The sequence below is a fragment of the Macaca mulatta genome, chromosome 9, assembly GCF_049350105.2.
Source record: "Macaca mulatta isolate MMU2019108-1 chromosome 9, T2T-MMU8v2.0, whole genome shotgun sequence".
NCBI lineage: Eukaryota > Metazoa > Chordata > Mammalia > Primates > Cercopithecidae > Macaca > Macaca mulatta.
Window position 1 is genome coordinate 60,450,859 of NC_133414.1, and position 18,410 is coordinate 60,469,268.

The 18,410-nt window shown below is 49.0% G+C and overlaps 1 protein-coding gene across 9 annotated transcripts in view; it reads right to left on the reverse strand.

Moving 5' to 3' along the window:
• The window catches only part of WDFY4 (WDFY family member 4), a 295,693-nt gene that overhangs the window by 273,736 nt on the left and 3,547 nt on the right, over positions 1-18,410 (reverse strand). Inside the window, exon 2 of one of the 9 annotated variants that reach the window (XM_077945547.1) lies at positions 14,331-14,414. The exons of the other annotated variants lie outside the window; for them this stretch is intronic. The gene's annotated coding sequence lies outside the window, so the exon portion shown is untranslated. The remainder of the gene's footprint in view (positions 1-14,330; positions 14,415-18,410) is intronic. 9 annotated transcript variants of the gene reach the window in all.

An 18,410-nucleotide genomic window follows, 5' to 3' on the forward strand; every position in this document is an offset into this window, starting at 1 on the left:
TGTCCATAGCAGGGGCTGGCACAGAGTAGATTCTTAATAAAATGTTATTGAATAAATGAATGAAAGTACAAATGAATTCGTGAATGAATTAACTTATGCGCTGATGGCACCCAAATCTCAATATTTCTCTCTCTAGCCTAGACTCCTCTTTAGAATAAGTTCATTTTTCCCACTCCAAGATTTCTACTAGGATTTCCCCAGGACTCTGAAAGCCACTATGTCCAACCAAACTGCCATTCTTAGCACCAATAGAGTCAGCCCCAAGTCACGGTAACAGCAAGCTTAATGTTGTCTCTACCATATAAAGTTCATTTTGTGGCCACATCTGCAGGTTCTACTAACTGACTCCATCAGTAAACCGTATCTGAGGACCTGCTAACATGCCCCATCTTTAGGACCAGCAAGTGGCAAGTCAAGTGAGTATCAGGTCAGAATATGAAACTGCGATGGGTCGGGACTTAGCTGGAGATCCAGAGGAAGGATCAGAAACCTCCCAGCTCTCCTCTGAAGTGTGCAGAATCCACGTTTACTGAAGTGAAACACTTGACTCACCTTCACTTGAATCGACAGAGATTTTTGATAAACAAGAATTTCTAACAAATGCGGACCTGTGAAATTGCGTGGCAGCAGTATCTGACTCAAATGCTAAGTTGCAGCTGCCCCACCTCCTGCTCATCTGCTGATCATGCCACACCTGCTCCAGTTTTATTTGAAAAGAGAAGGAAACAGGGAGTAGCCTTGCAGGCCATGTGAAGAACAGCAAGAAGAAACCACTCTAATCCGTCTCATTCTCAAGAAGTGCCCCACCTACAAGCCAGCAGCCTCTTCTTTCTTTTTTTTCTTTTTTTTATGTGGTCACTGGAACTTTTATTTTGTTTATTATGCTTTAAGTTCTAGGGTACATGTACACAACTACAGGTTTGTTACATATTTCTACCAGGATTTCCCCAGGACTGCTGCACCCATTAACTCGTCATTTACATTAGGTATATCTCCTAATGCTATCCCTTTCCCCTCCCCGCTTCCCCCTCCCCATGATAGGCCCCGGTGTGTGATGTTCCCCTTCCCGAGTCCAAGTGTTATCATTGTTCAGTTCCCACCTATGAGTGAGAACATGCGGTGTTTGGTTTTCTGTCCTTGCGATAGTTTGCTCAGAATGATGGTTTCCAGCTTCATCCATGTCCCTACAAAGGACATGAACTCATCCTTTTTTATGGCGCCAGCAGCCTCTTCTTATCCAGAGTGAAAAGGGACCCACTGGGGCTTACGGTCACTGTGGGAGTCCCAGGCAAGGCCAGGGTGAGGGTAGGGCAGTGAAGGAGGCACTCACCTCTGCACAAGATTTAAGGAGGTGCCAAAAATGATAATTTAATGCAACAGTTATAGAGATCAGTTAATGCCAAGAAATCCATGATGAACAAAATATCAAAATTTTAAATAAAAACAGGATCCAAACCTGTGCTTCCCAACCATCCCCCAACTTCACTCACCACTGTGGGAACTTGAGCTCAGGGCACTTTTCACAAAAATCAACCTGCTAAACCGACACCATGTCTGGGCCTTGGCTCCTGGGGATTCTACTCTCAACCGTGTATGGCTCCCAGCACGGACTCTGGGACCAGATTGCTGGGGTTTCAACACAGTGGGCTTAGACCAAGTGACAAGACTCATCCCTGCCTCAGTGTCCTCATTTGTAAAGTGGGGATGACAACAGGTCCTCTCACGGGGCCCCTCTAGCATGAGTCAGCTCAGCACAGGTTACTGTTAGGACTGGGGAAATACGTATTTACTGGCACCTACTTAGTGCAGGCATTTACATGCATCTCTTCATGTAATCCTCCTAATATCCAGTGACAGCAAAGCTAGCAACCTTCATCCACAGTTGGTACTGAGGTGGGAGCAGAGAGGTGACTTGGCCAGGATCCCTTTGCCAGTCGGTGGCCGGAGCAGAAGCCCCCAGGTCTGTGGATAGCCCAGGCTTTGCTGCCCAGCACACCCCCAGCAGTGCACACAGGCAGATGGGCTCACGCTGTGGTTGCTTGGGGCCGAGGATGGGGCGAGGGGCTTGGCAAACTACTACACACGGTCACACAGGCTTGGGGAAGACTTGCTACCCTGGAAAGGTTCTTGGACAGGTGGGCTTTTAGGGGAAAGGTTCAGGAAAATGTGACTTTGGCAGGGCAAGAGACCAGGAGGCTGCAAGGGAGTCCCAGAGCCTCCAGGAAAAGACAAGACCACTGCTCCCTGCCAACTGTGCTGTGTCCTAGCTTGGATGGGGTCGGGGCACACAGCGTTCCAGTCAGTGACCAGCCAGGTTGGAAGCTCTGCTCTCCTGAGGCAGAAACTTGCCTTCTCACATAGCCACGAGGCAGAGGGGGCAGTGGGGCCAGGATGGGAGTGATAGGCAGGGGTCCAGGTCTAACTTGGCCCCTGTGGTGTCTTAACCGAGTCACTTCCCCTCTCTGGGACTCGGCTTCTCCTCATCCACATGGTCCTGGTGATTCCAGTCCCTCTCTGCCCTTCATGCATGACCAATGGAAAGAGGTCCAGCATAGTGAGGCACTGAAGGGCTGCAAGGGCCCCCACAGGGGCTCAGAGTCTATGGGTTATGTGTATGTAATGGTGTCTCCCCTTCCTCTGTGTCATGTTCAGGGAACCAGATGGTGAGCTGCAGGCACCCGAGAGGAAGGGATTCTCTATGGCCTCAGCAGCACCAGTGCTGGGATTGGCCATGCATGCCCCCAGGTCTCTGGGTGTCACTGTCCACCCTCACCCTGCACCCCACCCACCCTCAGGCATACATAGCATCATCAGAGCTTGCTCTGCATTGTAACAACCCACACCAGGCATTCTGCGCATAGCTGCCCCAGTGAAGGGTAACATCTGGAGCATGAAGCAACTGCTGGATTGCTGATATTTGGGCTGCTAAGTAAACATTTTGATGACTGTTTTCATCCCTGACGTTCTACTGAGTGATTTGCAGAGTTGGGAGTCTCAGAATGTGAGATGTGATCTAGCAGCCCTTGGAGCTAAGATGCCAAGAAGCTGTTCCCAGGAAAAGCTGCCCCGGAGCAAGAAGACATGTGGAATGACCCAAAGGAGTAGCTTGGGACTCAGTGCCTTCTGCAGAAAAGCTGGGTCCTGCAGACAAAGAGTTGCTTTGAAAAATTAAAGATTAAAATTCTTTCCCCATTTCTTGTCAGCCTCTGCAACTATTCTCATTTCCAGATTATAAACTCCAGGTGCAGAAACTGCCTGTTTGCCATTTCCGTAATGGGCCATGGCCCTCAGGCCTTGGAGCTGGGGAAGCCTCTAAACCAGATGATACAGAATAGAGTAGCGGCTTAGCATGCATGGCCGTAAATGATCTGTTTTCCTCTCCATGCAAAAGCCAGTGCCTCACTGCATGTCAGCAGATCCAAACACTCTTGCCCCTGTTTTCAGCAGAGTCTTGGCCTCAATCTGGAGCACTCCAAAATAAATAAATAAATAGATAGATAGATAGATAGATAGATAGATAAATAAATAAATAAATAAATAACAAAGCCATTCTTGTTCCTAAAACACGTTCAGGGTGGGGCTAGTCCTTGCTTCCCTCTTCCCTGTGGTTTCATGTCAACAAGGAGACCTTACAATCTAAAACCAAATTAAAAGGGGTAGGGAGACAGAGGTGATGTACTGTGAACAGTGTTCACATCTACCTGCACAGCTGACACTGTCAGAAATACTGAGGATGGACAACAGCATCATCATTAGGAAAATGATGATTAAAACAAGATGCCAGGACACACCAATTAGTATGTCTTCAACGAGCAAACAAAACTTGACGATGGCAAGGGTACAGAGCAACCACCACTCTCACCCTTGCTGATGGGAATGCAAACATGGCACTGCCACTTTGGAAGGAAGTTTGGCAGTTTCTGGGAAAGTTAAACATACCCCCAGGAGTTCCACCCCTAGCTATTCACCCTAGAGAAATGAAAATTTATGCTCCTACAAAAACCTGTACATGAATGTTTCTAGAAGCTCCATTCATTGCTGCCAAAATCTGGAAAAAACATAAATGCCCCTCACAGAACGAATGAATATACAAACTCAGGTCCATCCATACAGCAGAATCCCTCTCCACAGCACAAAGGAACACACAGCTGACATCCACAGCACCCCGGATGCATCTCAAAGGCCTTCTGTCGGCTGATAGGAACCAACCCCAAAAGGCTACCTACTGTCATATTCAACTTAGACGACATTTTGGAAAAAGCAAAATTGTTAAGGACAGAAAATAAGATCAGTGGTTGCCAGGGATGGGGGATAAGGGGATGACTACAAAGGCAGGACGGAATTTTGCGGGGGACAGAAATGTTCTGTGTCTTGAAAGCGGTCAAGGAGGAGTGTGTGGGCTTTGGAGTCAGCTGCACAGAACTTGCTATTTAGTAGCAGTTCTGAGCTATGGAGCTGCTCTGAGGCTCTTTTCAGCAGCCATCAAATACTGCTAGTATTTGCTGCCTCATGCGGTGTTGCTGTGAAGATAAAGAGAGATGATACAGAGATGAAAACGCAGAGCCACAATGAAGTACACTCTCAGGAGGAGGAGTTACTTGGTGGTAGTCACGTGACTGTCTACATTTGTCCAAAGTGTGCACCAAAAAAAGTAAATTATTTTTATGTAAATTATATTTCAGTAAACCTGACTTTAAGAAAACATGTACCGAGGTTGAAAGAGAACTAATGGAAAAGCGAGAGGTGGGGATTTTAGTCCCTTGGCTTCAGCTTTTATCATGTACAGTGGGGATAGAAATCTCTATTTAATCAAAGTAGTGACTTCCCTCCCTGAGAGCTCACTTTATAGTGGCTCTGCATTTTCATCTCTGTATCATCTCTATCTCCACAGCAACATCCTACAAGGTGGTAAATAGTACTACTTCACAGGTGCTGGAAAGAGCCTCAGAGTGGTTCCATAGGTTCCCACGGGGCTGCCAGCCAAGTTCTGTGCATCTGACTCCAAAGCCCACACGCTCCACCTTAACCATGCTTCCTCTTTCTTCAGGATGCCACCGGCTGGGGACAGGTTGAGGCTCCTGTCCACAGAAGCCACCCACAGATAAGAACTCACTCAGGGCCCTTCCCTGGCCTCTGCCTCCACGTTGGTCAAGTGGGGAGACTGCCCTCTAAGTTCTCATCCACTTTTGCATCCAATTAAAAAGACTATGTTTATAATTGATTGTTACATCAAATTAGTTGAACTAATAGACAAGGTGGGTCAATTATAAAAAGTAAAATCATACCCCAAAGAATTGAAAGCGGGGACACAAGCAGACACGTGTACACCCGTGTTCCTAGTAGCATTATTCCCAATGGCCAGAGGGTGGAGACAAGCCAGTGTCCAATGATAGATGAATGTGTAATCAATGAAATGGAATATTATTCAACCTTTAAAAGGAAGACAATTCTGGCACATGCTACAAAATGGATGAACCCTGAGAGAATTATACGAAGTTAACTAGCCAGTCACGAAAGGACAAATGCTGTATGATCCATTGATATGAGGTCCCTAGAGCAGACAAATTCATAGCCAGAAAGGAGAATGGTGGTTCCCAGGGACTGGGGAGAGGGGTGCATGGGGAGGTAGTGTTTAATGGGCACAGAGTTTCAGTTTTGCAAGATGAAAAGGTAATGGAGCTGGATAGTGCTGATGATTATACAACATCATGAATGTATTCAGTGCCACTGAACTATACATTTTAAAATGGTTATGATGGTGAATTTTATGTTATGTTATTTATAGATTGTGGTATGTACTACAATTGTAAATTTATAAATAAAATTGATAGATAAATAGATAAAAGATAAAGGAAGAGGAAATAACTCATCCTGTTTAATGACCACGGTAAAATCAACAATAGTAGCATCTACTGAGTGCTAGCTCCACACTGGGTCCCCTGCCGAGGGCTTTGCCTGCCTAACCTGATTTAATTCTCCCAAAAGCCCATGGCCCGGGAACTGTCATGAGCCCACACACTCCCAGCCCCAGGTGGAGATGAGATGGAGGCACGGTGCGTTTACGCAGCATCCCTGGGCACGCTCACGCAGCTGGTGTTCTCAGGAGTGAGAATTCCCTTCTGGGCCAAGGCTTCAGTAAACATTTGCCACACAATGGCATTGTGTTGGAGGGATTATGAAAAGCCAATTACAGAAGCTCTGTGTTCCACACCTGGGTTAGTTCCAGGCAGGGAGGAACACCATTGTAAACAAAGGGGACACAGATGAGACCCAGCGACAAGATCAGAGAAATTAAGAGATAGAAGTAGCTTGGAGGACACAAGGCCCTGAGAATTTGCAGAAACTGGACAAGAGCATTGGAGCTGCTGCAGGATGTGGTAAAGGGCCCCCAAAGCACAGTGTATTTAACGTACAAAGCAAAGGAGGGACGTGTAGGTGAGGTGACTCGTGTCAATGGAATGACAGCCTCCAGGTTTTCCTGTGGGCCCCTGGGGAAAGAGCTGATCTAAGACCCAGTGCTCTGAGGCTCCCTTTGGGATGCTTCACCTGCTGATGGCCAGCCTTGGGGTGGTGCTTGGAGGTGAACCTTCAGCCTAAAACCTGCCCTCCTGGAGAAACTGTTCTGAAAGCAGTGGTTCTAAAACTTCAGCATGCATCAGCATCACCTGAAGAGATTGTTAAAACCAAATTTCTGGACCCCAGCCCCAGAGTTTACAATTCAGTAAGTCTGGGGTGGGTCCCAGAAATTTGTATCTCTAAAGAGTTCCCAGGAGGTGCAGAGGCAGCTGGTTCAGGGAGCACACCTAGAGGACCACCACCTGAGGAGTAGCCTTGGAGAGGGACTTTGGAAGCAGAAGAATCCTATCATCTAGATTTTACCTAGCATTACTGCAAGCCCTGATCACCCCTCACCCTCAGCCCAGACAGTGGACCAAGAGGGTGAAAACTAAAAGCGCAATGTGAGAGGCTAAAGTGTCTCATGCGAAGCTGGAGTTTAGCCTTGCTGGGGGTTTAGTGTGTGGCAGGCCAGCTGCACACTTGCACTGTTCAGCCTGCATGATGACTCCATGACGTGGATATTAGGGATACCATTTTCAGATGAGGAAACTGAGGCTGGGAGCAGGAGCCTGCAGCTCACTGAGGTCCAGATCTTTCTGCCTCCAAAACCTCTCCACCACTCTCCCTCTGAGGTTGTCTAGCTCCTCCAAAACAGGAGGCCCTCCTCTCCCAACTCTCCACTGTGGGGAAAGTCCTTGCCCACGTCAGTGATGTATTAACTGACAGCAGGAGCCCTGGTGTGTACGCGTGTGGGGTGTGAAGGGGATAGGAGGGACACTGGATGTTACAATAGGTCCCTGTGCCTCTGCCCCTGCTAGCTCCAAAGTCCCCATGCTTCAAGCCCCAACACTGAAAGCTCTGAACACTGAGTGTGTGATCTCCTTCTCTGCCTGCTGTCTCAGAGTAGCTATGACCAGGCCCCACCCTCTTCCCCATGGTCACCCTGAGAGCCCTGTCTACAGACATTCTGCTCCCTCCACCTCCCACTTCCCTCTCCTCACCTCCCAGACCTCACCTGCCCCTGGGGCAAAAACCAGGTGAGCGTGGCTGTCTGTGGAGGAGGAAATGGAGACGTGGCAGGGGCTGTGAGCGCGGCAGCATGTGCTCTCTGGGGCCGCACGGGCCTGCTGGGTCTATAGCACATTTCATGAGAGACCTCTGATCTCCCTTCAGAGTTGCCATGGACTGACTTCCAACTCACAGCAACCCTTCCCTGAGTCTCCAGTCGGCTCTGAATATTTCAAACTTGCCAGCCGCCACAATTGTGTGAACCAGTACCTTAAAATAAATCTCTCTCTGCCTACACACATGCACACATCCTATTGTTCTGTTTCTCTGGAGAGCCTCGGCGGATACAGCATGGCTGTCCCGGATAAAGCCTCCCCCACCAGACCTATCCACATTTCCCATCAGCATTTATGGAACCAGTACCACTTGGCATGCACAGTGTTAAATTTTGCCTTCTTAGAAGCATGAGGCAAAGCAGGAGCCATATCTGGGGTTGTGGATAAACCCCACACCTTCAACTCATTTCCCCCACTGAGAACAGATTGAGCAAAGACCGAGCATGATAGAGTTGACAGACAGCCCCCGAGAGAAAGAGGTCTTCAGTGTCTCGCCAGAAGTGGGGTGAAGGCCTCTTGCCCCTCGCTGCTCCCCTGAGAGTCCACTGCTGCTCAGAAAGAGCGTTTCATGGAAATCTTGATCTGATCTGCACAGGCGAGGCCCACCTGCTAGAAAGCTGGGACAGGACTGTCACAGGGGCCTTGTCACTGCCACAGCCACAAGCCTCCAGCCCTGGCACCCTTGGGGGCAGGAGAGTGACACCAGAGTGCTTCAAATGTGCAGGAGATTGGTGTGATGTCCCAGGCTAGAAGACAGACATCGTGGGCAGGCAAAATTGGAATCCAGCGTCAAGTCCTGTGTTCCGGCTCCTGCTCCTCATGCCGTGAGCTGTGGAATCTCAGAAGTGACTCTCCACAGTGCCAATCCTCCTCTGAAAAATGTGCTGAGGGAGACACCACGAGATGGCCTGTCGAGAAGCAGGTCACAGGAGGGGCTCTGTAATGGACAGCACATCCCCTCCTCGGAGGCCGTCTCAGAGCCGGGGCACAGGACTATAGCAGAACAAATGTGCGTGGGGCCATGAAGGACAGGAGCACCCGTGGGGATGGAAGGGTTGCTCAAAGAAGGCCAGGCAGGAAGCAAGTTGGAGGCAGGCATGCAGCAAACAGGCCAAGGTGACCTGGGGACCATGGGACATGATGCCACCAGGAGTCATGAGGGACCAGGAAAGGGAGGTCAGCACGGTTAGACCTGGCGTTCTGGGTAATGGGGAGACCCTGGAAGTACCAAGCAGGAAAATGGCCTGGGAAACACTATTCTAGAAAGGTTGTCCTGGCTGGCAGTAAACCAAGCCTGGAACAGGAAAGAGAAGAAGAAAGAACAGCCAGGAGGTACAGGGCCGTGATCACTCTGATTAGAGTGATTGCCTTGGAAACGGAAGTAAGGCGGGACCTTATTGGAGATAACTCACCAAGATGTGCCTCTGACTCCAAAGAGTCACACGTGCATCTTTGCCAGATGCACACCTGCACATCAGATGCCCGGTGAGCTTGAAAACAGAGCAGCCATCGCCCACTCAAGCCACTCACCAGGCCACCTGGGAGGCCGTGTTCCCCAACATTGTGACTTACTTCTGGGTGGGCGCCACGTGTAAGTGTTGGCTACAAGGTCTAAGGTGATTACAACATGTCCCCAGGTGAGGCCAGGGGCCAGGAAGACATGGGAGGCTGAGACCGCCAGAGCTCTGTGATGCCCAGAGATGTGGGTGGCTCATAGAATATCACAAAGCAGGTCAGGAAGGGAGCTGGGAGCCCCTGCTAGGTCTCTACTGCTTCATGGCAGGGCCTGCTGTCCAGAGCCCTGACACTAGCTCCTAGGTTACCTGTGAACTGGGTGAGACCTGAGTGTTCCCGGCCCACCCTCAAGTAGCTCCATGCATCTAGGAGCGGGCCTGTTAGCCTGGGCAGTGTGACAGCCTCTGGCCTTCACTTATTGGTAAGCACCACCACCTCCCTGAACCTAGTCCCTCTGACCAGGCTGGCCCCTCCTGAGTTCCAAGGCCAGGCCAACCCAGAGCAGCATCACACAGATCAGATTCAAATCCCAGCTCCACCTCTTTCTAACCTGTAACCTTAGCAACTTAGGCTCCCTCAACCTCAATGTCTCCAGCTGTAAAATGGGAACAATATCGTCCTTGCAACACTGCAGAAAGAATTAAGCAAGCCAACATATGTGAGAGGGTGTCCAGTACACATTAGATGCCCACAGAGCGCCCACTGCAAGGCCTTTCTGTGTTCTGCACCTTGCTGCCTCGAAATCCTTAAAATCTGCACTTCCCCAGAGAGCCTGAGCCCCACATGGCCTTTGTAAGTGTGCTCTGGGGCCTCCATTCATCTTTGGGGTTCAGCCCCGAGGTCTGAGTCAGCTGCCCCAGTCTCAGCCTAGACACTTCTTTTTGCCTTCATCACCTCCCCCTGGGCCAGCCGCTGAGTGTGTCCAATATTGGGTCTCCTCACAAGGAGCTGGTTTGTTAGACGTCAGGACAGGGCCTTAGAGACGTGGGCCTGAGCATGGCCAGACAGGGCTGCATATGAGGATTTGGCCACAGTGAGGACGCAATGTGGAGACACAAGCAGGAGGGCTGCCTCCAAGACCAAGCCTGTGTTGGGGGATGCCACATCAGGGCCAGGTGGAGTCAGGGGCAGCCATGTAGACAGCAGGTGGGAGAGCAAGGAGTGGGCCACTCAGGAGGTTCCTTGTGGGCCCTGTGTGGCCAGCTTCTCCTCAAGGGAGTGCCAGGAGCAGGCACAACTGCTGGACTCATGGATAACTCCAGCAATCACCTCAGTGCTGCCCTAGGCATCACCAGTTAATGAGTGTCCCCACTTCTTACCTGGGCCAAGGGCTGAGTGTGCCTGCAGACAGAGAATGGTAAGGCCCAGAGAATGGTAAGACCCTACACCTGCTTCAAAGGACTCATGAGGAGATGGAGGCAATGCAGGTGTTTTCCAGAAGTTCAGGGGATCCCCTGAAGACTAAAATGGAGACTCCCATTGGAAGGAACTAGGCAGGTCAGCAAAGCTTCCATGGCTCTCAAAACTTCCTTTTTTCTGATTCCAGTCCACACTGGGCTCCTGGCCAGCACACACCTCTATGGTTTTTGCAACAACAGAATACAGGAACTCACAGTATCCTGCGGAAGGGGCTGGTTCTGTATCTCGGTATGTGTACCTACTTCCACATTGCCAAAAATGGCCAGGGAGCAGTTCCCCTGGCTGGCCCCTACCATTTGGCTATGGTTGAGCTATCATGATGGGGACAAAGACCTGAGCTGGAGACAGCACAGGTTACAAGAAGCCCCAGCCCCTGTGGAAAGGTGGTGAACCTCTCTATCCTGGGAGCCAATCGGGGCTTGGTCTCCACTGAAATGTAAGAAAATATTCCCTTAGGTAAGAACGGCCATGGAAGAGTGACCATCTACTAACAGAGACATCAACGTTCTCTACGCTTAGAAAACCAATAAGGTAGGCATTACTATTCCCACTGTACAGATGGGTAAAGCGAGACTCAGAAAACAAGAAATTTATCTGAAATCAAAGAGCTGACAAGCATCAGAATCAAGGTCAAACCCAGGTCCCCTCTTCCAGCACTCAAGGCTGGCTTCAGGCAGTGGTCAGTGGTGGTGGAATATGCCATGGGGGCACCTCAGGTACTAGCTGAAGCCTGCAGTGTTGCAGGAAGTCCCTGGCTGGACTTGCATAGTTGTTGCTGACCCCCAGCCATAGGAGATCCAAGCCAGACCCGCTGTCTGCCCACAGCTACACAACAAGCTGGGAGGCCCAAAACAAGACTCTGTGATTGCACTCTTGCCCCAGAGAAAAGCAGATCCCTGGGAGCTTCAAGGATAAGGGTTCATTAGCCTTGGACAACATGGACACTCCTTGGCCAGCATTCCCTCCACAGATACCAGCACTCTCAGTGTCAGTCAGTTGTCCACCAGGCAAAGCCACTGCTCTACTTGGTGTGTTCTGTGTAGTGGGTCTCTGGATTATTAAACACGCAAGGAGCAGGATCACCCTCTGTCCACACCCTGGACTTCAAAGATCAGGGAGAGCAGGGGGCCAGCAAGGAAGCAGATGCAGTGGGACAGTCATTGGGCAGGGTGGTGGTGACTGTGGGGCAAGAGGAGGCTTGTGGCCCAGCCTGGAAAGGGTGGAGAAGTCTGGGAGAGCTTCTTAGAACATATGGCACTGGTGGTGGACACTGAAGAGTAAGGACGGACCCTGGCAGTAAGTGGACAGGCACTCCGGGCAGCCTGAGTGAGTGTCTGGCAAATTGCACAGGTGTCCAAGAAAAAGCAGGGACAGGGGCTCAGGGGTTGAGTGAGTGCATGGTGAGAGGGCCCTGCAGAGAGCCCAGAACGGCAGGCCGATGGACATGGACATGGACATGGTGCTGTCTCACGGAACAGTCCTGGGAGTCACTGTGGGGCTCTCAGAAGAGAGTGACAGGAGCACCTGGCAGCTGCCTGTCACTGGTGATTCTGCCACCAGGAGCTCACAGCCTGCTAGGAGAGGAGACAGGCAAAGGGATGCTCTAATACATGGGAGTGGAGGAGGCTAGGGGGTGGTAGAAGAGGTGTCACAGAAGCAGTGGCTTTGGAGAGGGAGTCTGAGGGAGGTAGAAAGAAGCTATGAAACAGGCAGGTTAGAGAGAAGAGGAGGGAGAAGCAAAGCCACAGGACAGGCCGGGCTTAACTAGACCTAGCTTTGTTCAACTGGGAGGGATGTGAGCAGGAACAGGGCAGAAAGCTTGGGCAGGGACTCCATTAAGAATGTCTCCAGACTCTAAGCAACCCCCATCCGATTCCTCACCCTCCAAACTCCCAGAGAAGGAAAATCACAGGGGAATTTTGCAGGATCGTTTATACCTCACGTGCTAAGGTAAGAAAGATTTTGACACATTTCCAGATGGCTTGGTTTGCTCACACAATCATCCCATTTAGCTTATTAAATTTCAAGAATAATTTGGTCAGAATAAGCACACAAAAATCACAAGTGAAGCTTTGAAACATATCTGGAAGTATGCATGCCTGGCTCCTCAGGAATTAAAGATCTCTTAGTTCTCCAGAATCATCAAAGCACAAAAAAGTGAGGGCACAAACCACCTACGTCACAGATAGAGTGACTCATTTTCTTGGGTTCCCTGTCCTCTCCTGTGCCAGGCCAATCTGGACCCAGAAAACTCTGCTTTTAGGTTAGAGAGAAAAAGAGACACTATCAGGTGCAGCTTGGCTCCTGATGCTTTTCACCTAAGAGAAGAGAAAGGAAATATACTGCTAGCCACTGGAAGTAGGGGCTTCAAGCTCCAAGCTGAGTCTCTTTGCTTTTATGTGACTCAGTTTCCCCACCTGTAACATGAACCATTTAGAGTAGATGCTCCTTAAGGATCTGTCTGCCAATGAAGTTCTGCTGTTCAAATTCGCCCAGGTTCACAATCTTCAGATTTCTCCTCTGAGAGCTGAATATTTGTTTAACCAGAATGAGTCTCCCACAAGCTGGCAGACCTCTTAATGTGCCAGGAATAATTTTCTTAATTATTCTATGTGCTGAGGAGGTGGGAGGATGGCATCTGAATAGAACAGAAAGGGCTCAAGGGACCTAAGAATGCCACTTGCGTGGGTGACACAGGTCCTCCGGGTCTGCCTTCTATGAGGCTGGTAGCCCAGGGTGGGCCCGGCACTAACCCCTCTGCTTGCTCATCTGTTCCCTGGCTGCACCATGATAACGCTCCGCCTCCAGGCTCCCCTCCACCTCCAACCCACTCCACACTGTCAGACTTTACAGCACAACTCCAGATGTCCCTCCCCTGAGCAAACGTCCTCCACAGCTCCCATGTTCTCTGGGAACTTTCCTAAGCTTGTGGCCCTGATGATAGGACCCAACCCCCTCCTTGCCTAATTTCTCCCTGTACCCCCAATGGGGTTAAGCTGAATCCACTGATCACTCACAACCTAACCCCTCTGGTTGGAAAGCTCCTTCTTCAGCACCACAGTCCAAATCTGCCACCTTTCAGACACAGCTCTTGGCTTCCCCACTCAACACAAGAAGCAACCCTGCCCCTCTCCACTTCCAAATTGCTCCTACTATCAGGCCATCCTGCCATTAGAAGGCAGCCATCACCAGCAGGCGACAGCCCTTTCCAGTTTTCAAGGCTGCATCAAGATATGATCTCAGTAATTACAGCAGGACAGTGAGGCAGATGGTGGGCAGCAGGGCTTTGATCGTTCCATGTACAGGAGAAAAGGGAAGCTTGGCAGTAAAAGCCCTTGGCTGGCACAGTCAGGCAGGCCACACAAAGGTTGGCCTGCATTAATTCCCAAATCAATCATTTTCCCCAGTGCCTACTGCCTATAACAACTGTGGCTCCCCTCTCGTTCCTCCTTATGTCATCGTTATTCATGAATACTCTCTCTTTCTCACTCTTGTATTTCCTCAATTCAAAGTCTTTATCGATTATAAAATGCCACAGTCATTTAATTAAAGCCACTTTGGGAGGGAAAATCATCACATTAAATACACACTTCAAAAGTGAGATGATTCAGACACTTGCAATTTTGTGAGGAAGGAAGTATTTTGTGGAACAAAGGCAGTCTTCCATGGGGGTGATTGTGAGGGTCTCACCCACTTACAGAGGTGTAGACTCACCTGGGGGCACTGCCCCTCCCTTCTGTCCCTGTCACTCCAATAGAGTTAAGGTGTCTTGGCCCACAGGTCCACAGGTGTGTGAGGCTAAAAGGAAATACAAGAATCTGTGATCTGACAGCAGGGCAGTGCCCTGGGCTTTTCCCCTTTTGAACATCTGGGCATTTGCCACCCTGATCCACCTGGCTCTTCAATCGCCCTTCACACCCCTCGAAGGCTGAGACCACGTGGAGCTGCTGTGCATACACTGGACATGCAGGCTTGGTTCTTGGGTGGGCTTAGGAGCCTATGCCCTGCGACTCACACTCTTCATCCTGGGCTTCGTCACCCTTTTAATTGCTACCCTTCTTCCTCTCCTAAAGAACAGGCATTCTCAGGGCAGAAATACTGGGGACAAACAGCTGCAGGGGTGCTCGACCCTGCCTCTGTTATAGCATCTGCCACCCTGAAGCCTTCTGCATGCAGGGACACTCTACCTGGATTCTGTCCACAGTTGCTCGGTGGGTTCCTGGCAGCGTGTTGCAACATTGCTAATTGCTCACATGTTTTAGCCAACCTCCACACAGTTTCTTTATGTGTACATGCATTTATCTTTGACTACATTTCTCTTTCTAGTTTGTGCTTATCCTTTTAAAAGCCGACATTAGAACGCTACTGAGAAATGTTCTTATTATTACATGGAAAACACAAAAATCAACAAACATTTCTCTTTATGCCTACTAATTTTCACATCCAAGTGATGGCAGCAGCAGGCAGTCTGGTACAGCCACTGCCATCATGCAGTGATGGCCACTGCAGGGAGAGCAAGGGTAGGAGGCAGACAGCCCCCAACTCCAGCAGCCCACTACCCTGGGGGCTGCCATGATGGAGCCAGGCCGGGTTGCCAGCTGGCCAGCAGGGGAGCAGCATGATGGGACAGCATGGTCAGGCAGAGAAGGGTGCCAGTGTGGATCTAGGGCCAGGCTTTGGGGCCAGGGTGGAAAGTGGGAGTGGTGCCCGCTTCGGAGACCCAGCCAGTGGTACAGCCACGGCACCCACCCCACCAAGGGTGCTGGGCTCCTGGGCCTTGGGAGGAAGCTCTCCACGGGCCACCCAGGGCAGTATCTCAGAGTCTGCCATCCTAAGTCAGAGTGACCACCTAGCCTGCCACTTCCTACATCCAGCCCAGGCCCTTGATTAGCTCTGCCCCAGTGGCTCCTGACAGCCTTGGCAACAGGGGGAGCTCCTGGTGATGTTGCCCTTGTCCTATATTCTGGCCTGGACCCAGTGAGGATCAGGAGCCCCTGCCTTAGGCTATGATGAGGGGAAGGGGTTGAGGGCCACTTGCACTGGCCTTCAGATGTCCTTTGGCATGAACAGCTAGGGCACCATGGAAGGCAGCAGAGGGCAGACAGGCTCCTGGGTGGAGGGTGGCGGGTCCCCAGTAAGGTCCCACCTTCAAACCAGGGAGGGCCTAAAGGCTGGGGGCTGGGTTACCAGACCCAGGAACCAGAGTGGGGACTTGTGTTGCCTTTTTCAGGCTGCTCATGGCCATACATGGCCCAATTGGCTCTCATTTCCTCCCCTCTGAGGTCCATAAAAACCCTGGATTCAGCCAGAGCAGAGCAGAGGATGGGGAGACGACTGGATGACCAGCTGCAGGGAGGAGCTCCTCTCTGCTGAGAGCTGGGAAGATTATAGGAGGACCAGCTACAGAGAGGAGCTACCTTCTCCAGGGCCTCCTCTCTGCTGAGAGCTGCGGACGTAGGGACAACCAGCTGCAGAGAGGAGATACCCTCTCTGCTGACAGCTGAGCCCTCATCAGGACAACCTGCCTATAAAGAGAAGCTACCCACTGCGGGTCTCCCCTTAGCTGTTCTAACACTTAAGCTCCTCTTCATCTTGCTCGCCCTCCACATGTCTGCATCCCTCATTCTTCCTGGATGCAGGACAAGAACTCAGGCAAAGGTGCCACTGGCCACATAGGTTTCTGGCCAGAAAAAGCAACACCCCAAACATCCCATATCACAAGTATATTTTGCTTGTAATTAATGTGAAAATGATTTAGTTGCATTAATCATCCATCATATCATAAACATGTTCTACATTGCCCTTTTCCTTAAAGTATAAGACCTAGTGACCACGGAGCTTCGTCTCAATGGATCACCCATAATTGACTCTCCCTCTGTAACAACTGGATGCTCAGATTGTCTCCACTGCTGTCATGGGCAATGCTGAGGGGAAGGAGCCCTGCTGCAATGATTTTGTTTCCTATGAATTCTCAAAAGAAGAATTAATCATTCAGCCAAAAGGGAGGAACTACTGTCATACTCCTGCCAAATATTCACTATTCCTCTCTAGAAGTGTAGCTTCTTCAGCCCTTTAGTGGTAGTCTGGTCTAATGCAAGTGCACAGGCTTTAAAATCAGGTGGAACTACGGTCAAATCCCAACTCAGCCACTCACTATTCGAGGGCAAAGAACCTTACGTCTCTGAGCCTCCATTTTCTCATCTGTAAAATGGGAATAATGAAACTTATCTCATCTTGAGGATTGAGTTTAAAGTACAAGTGCCTGGTTTATTTAGGTACTAAATCCATTATTCTTAGCTTGTATATTTTCTTTCTTCTTGGAATTATTTGGTTCAAGTGGCTTTTCACTTCTCCTACTTCTCATCCATCTTGAACTGTGTTCCCGTGAAAGCCTCTGGCCAAAGAACAAGAAGTATCATTCCTCTAAAGCCTACTGTCCAACAGAAGTATTAGAAATAGAAAGCCAGGTACAAATTCCAGCCACATGTGTAATTTCAAATTTTCTGGTAGACACATTTTTAAAATAAAAATAAATAGATTAAATTAATGTTTAAAGTATATTTCATTTAACCCAATATATCCAAAATATTTTCACTATGTAATCAATATTTTTAGGTACTGAGGCATTTTATAAATTTTGTTGGTAGTTTGTAATATCTTTGAAATCTAGTGTGTATTTCATACTTACAGTGCATCTCAATTCACATCAGCTACATTTCAAGTATGGCTAGTGGCTTCTGTATTGGATAACAAAGGTCTAGACTTTGATATTTAAGCTTTTAAGGAGTGCAGATACCTCAAAGGGGATTGACAGCCAAGGGTTTAGGAGATATCATCTATCTGCATTTTGATGGTTTATAGCACTTGGAGGGAGATTACAAATGTAAGCCCCTAATTGTAAATAAAATGGGTAGCAACTCTAAGGTGTGGCTCTAGGAACTCTGAGAATTTCATTTTCCTTACCCTCCTACACAAGATATCTTCCTTCTTTCTCCCAGTTGGTCAAGTTGCCTTGCTTGTCTACCATGAAGGTCACTGGGGTGGGGGTGGAGAGTGCAAAGACTTCCTTTCTTCATATATTGTCTAACAGGCAATTCTACCTTTATATGACCAAACTCATATTTCTGATCACCATCACCTTCCAAATCTGCTTCTACTGCCCTCAAGCCAGCTCAATAGGCAACAATCTCATTCGTCCTGCTGCTCTCGAGTCATCTTTAGCTTCTCTCTTTCTTCCATCCTCTATACCCTAAATGTCATCAAATCCTAACCTCAAAAAATTATCTAGAATCTAACCACTCTGACCACCTCTCATTATCTCAACTATTATCACTCTGGGCCAAGCCACCACCACCTCTAGCCTGGGTTATTGCAAAAGCCTCTGAACTGGTAGTCTTGCTTCTTCCTTTGGTCTCCTACAATCCTCACACAACACCCAAAAAGATTCTTGTTTAAAATGCAAGCATTTTTAACAAGAATCAGTCCAAACAGCAACAGTCCAAAAATGTATTTTAATGACAATTGACACAACATAAAAATATAAACCACTTAGGGATATATCTAGTCGAAATATGCACTACTGCTATAAAGAAAATAATAACATTGTATTTAAATACTTTAGAGAAGATCTAAATAAATGGAGAGACAGACCACATTCATGAATTGGGAAAGTCATTTTCATAAAGATATCACTTCTTTCCAAATTAAATTACCAGTCAAATCTGAATATAGTTTTTTTTTTTTTCTGTTGAAAGCCAATTCTGAAATTTATATGAAGGAGTAAAATACCAAGAT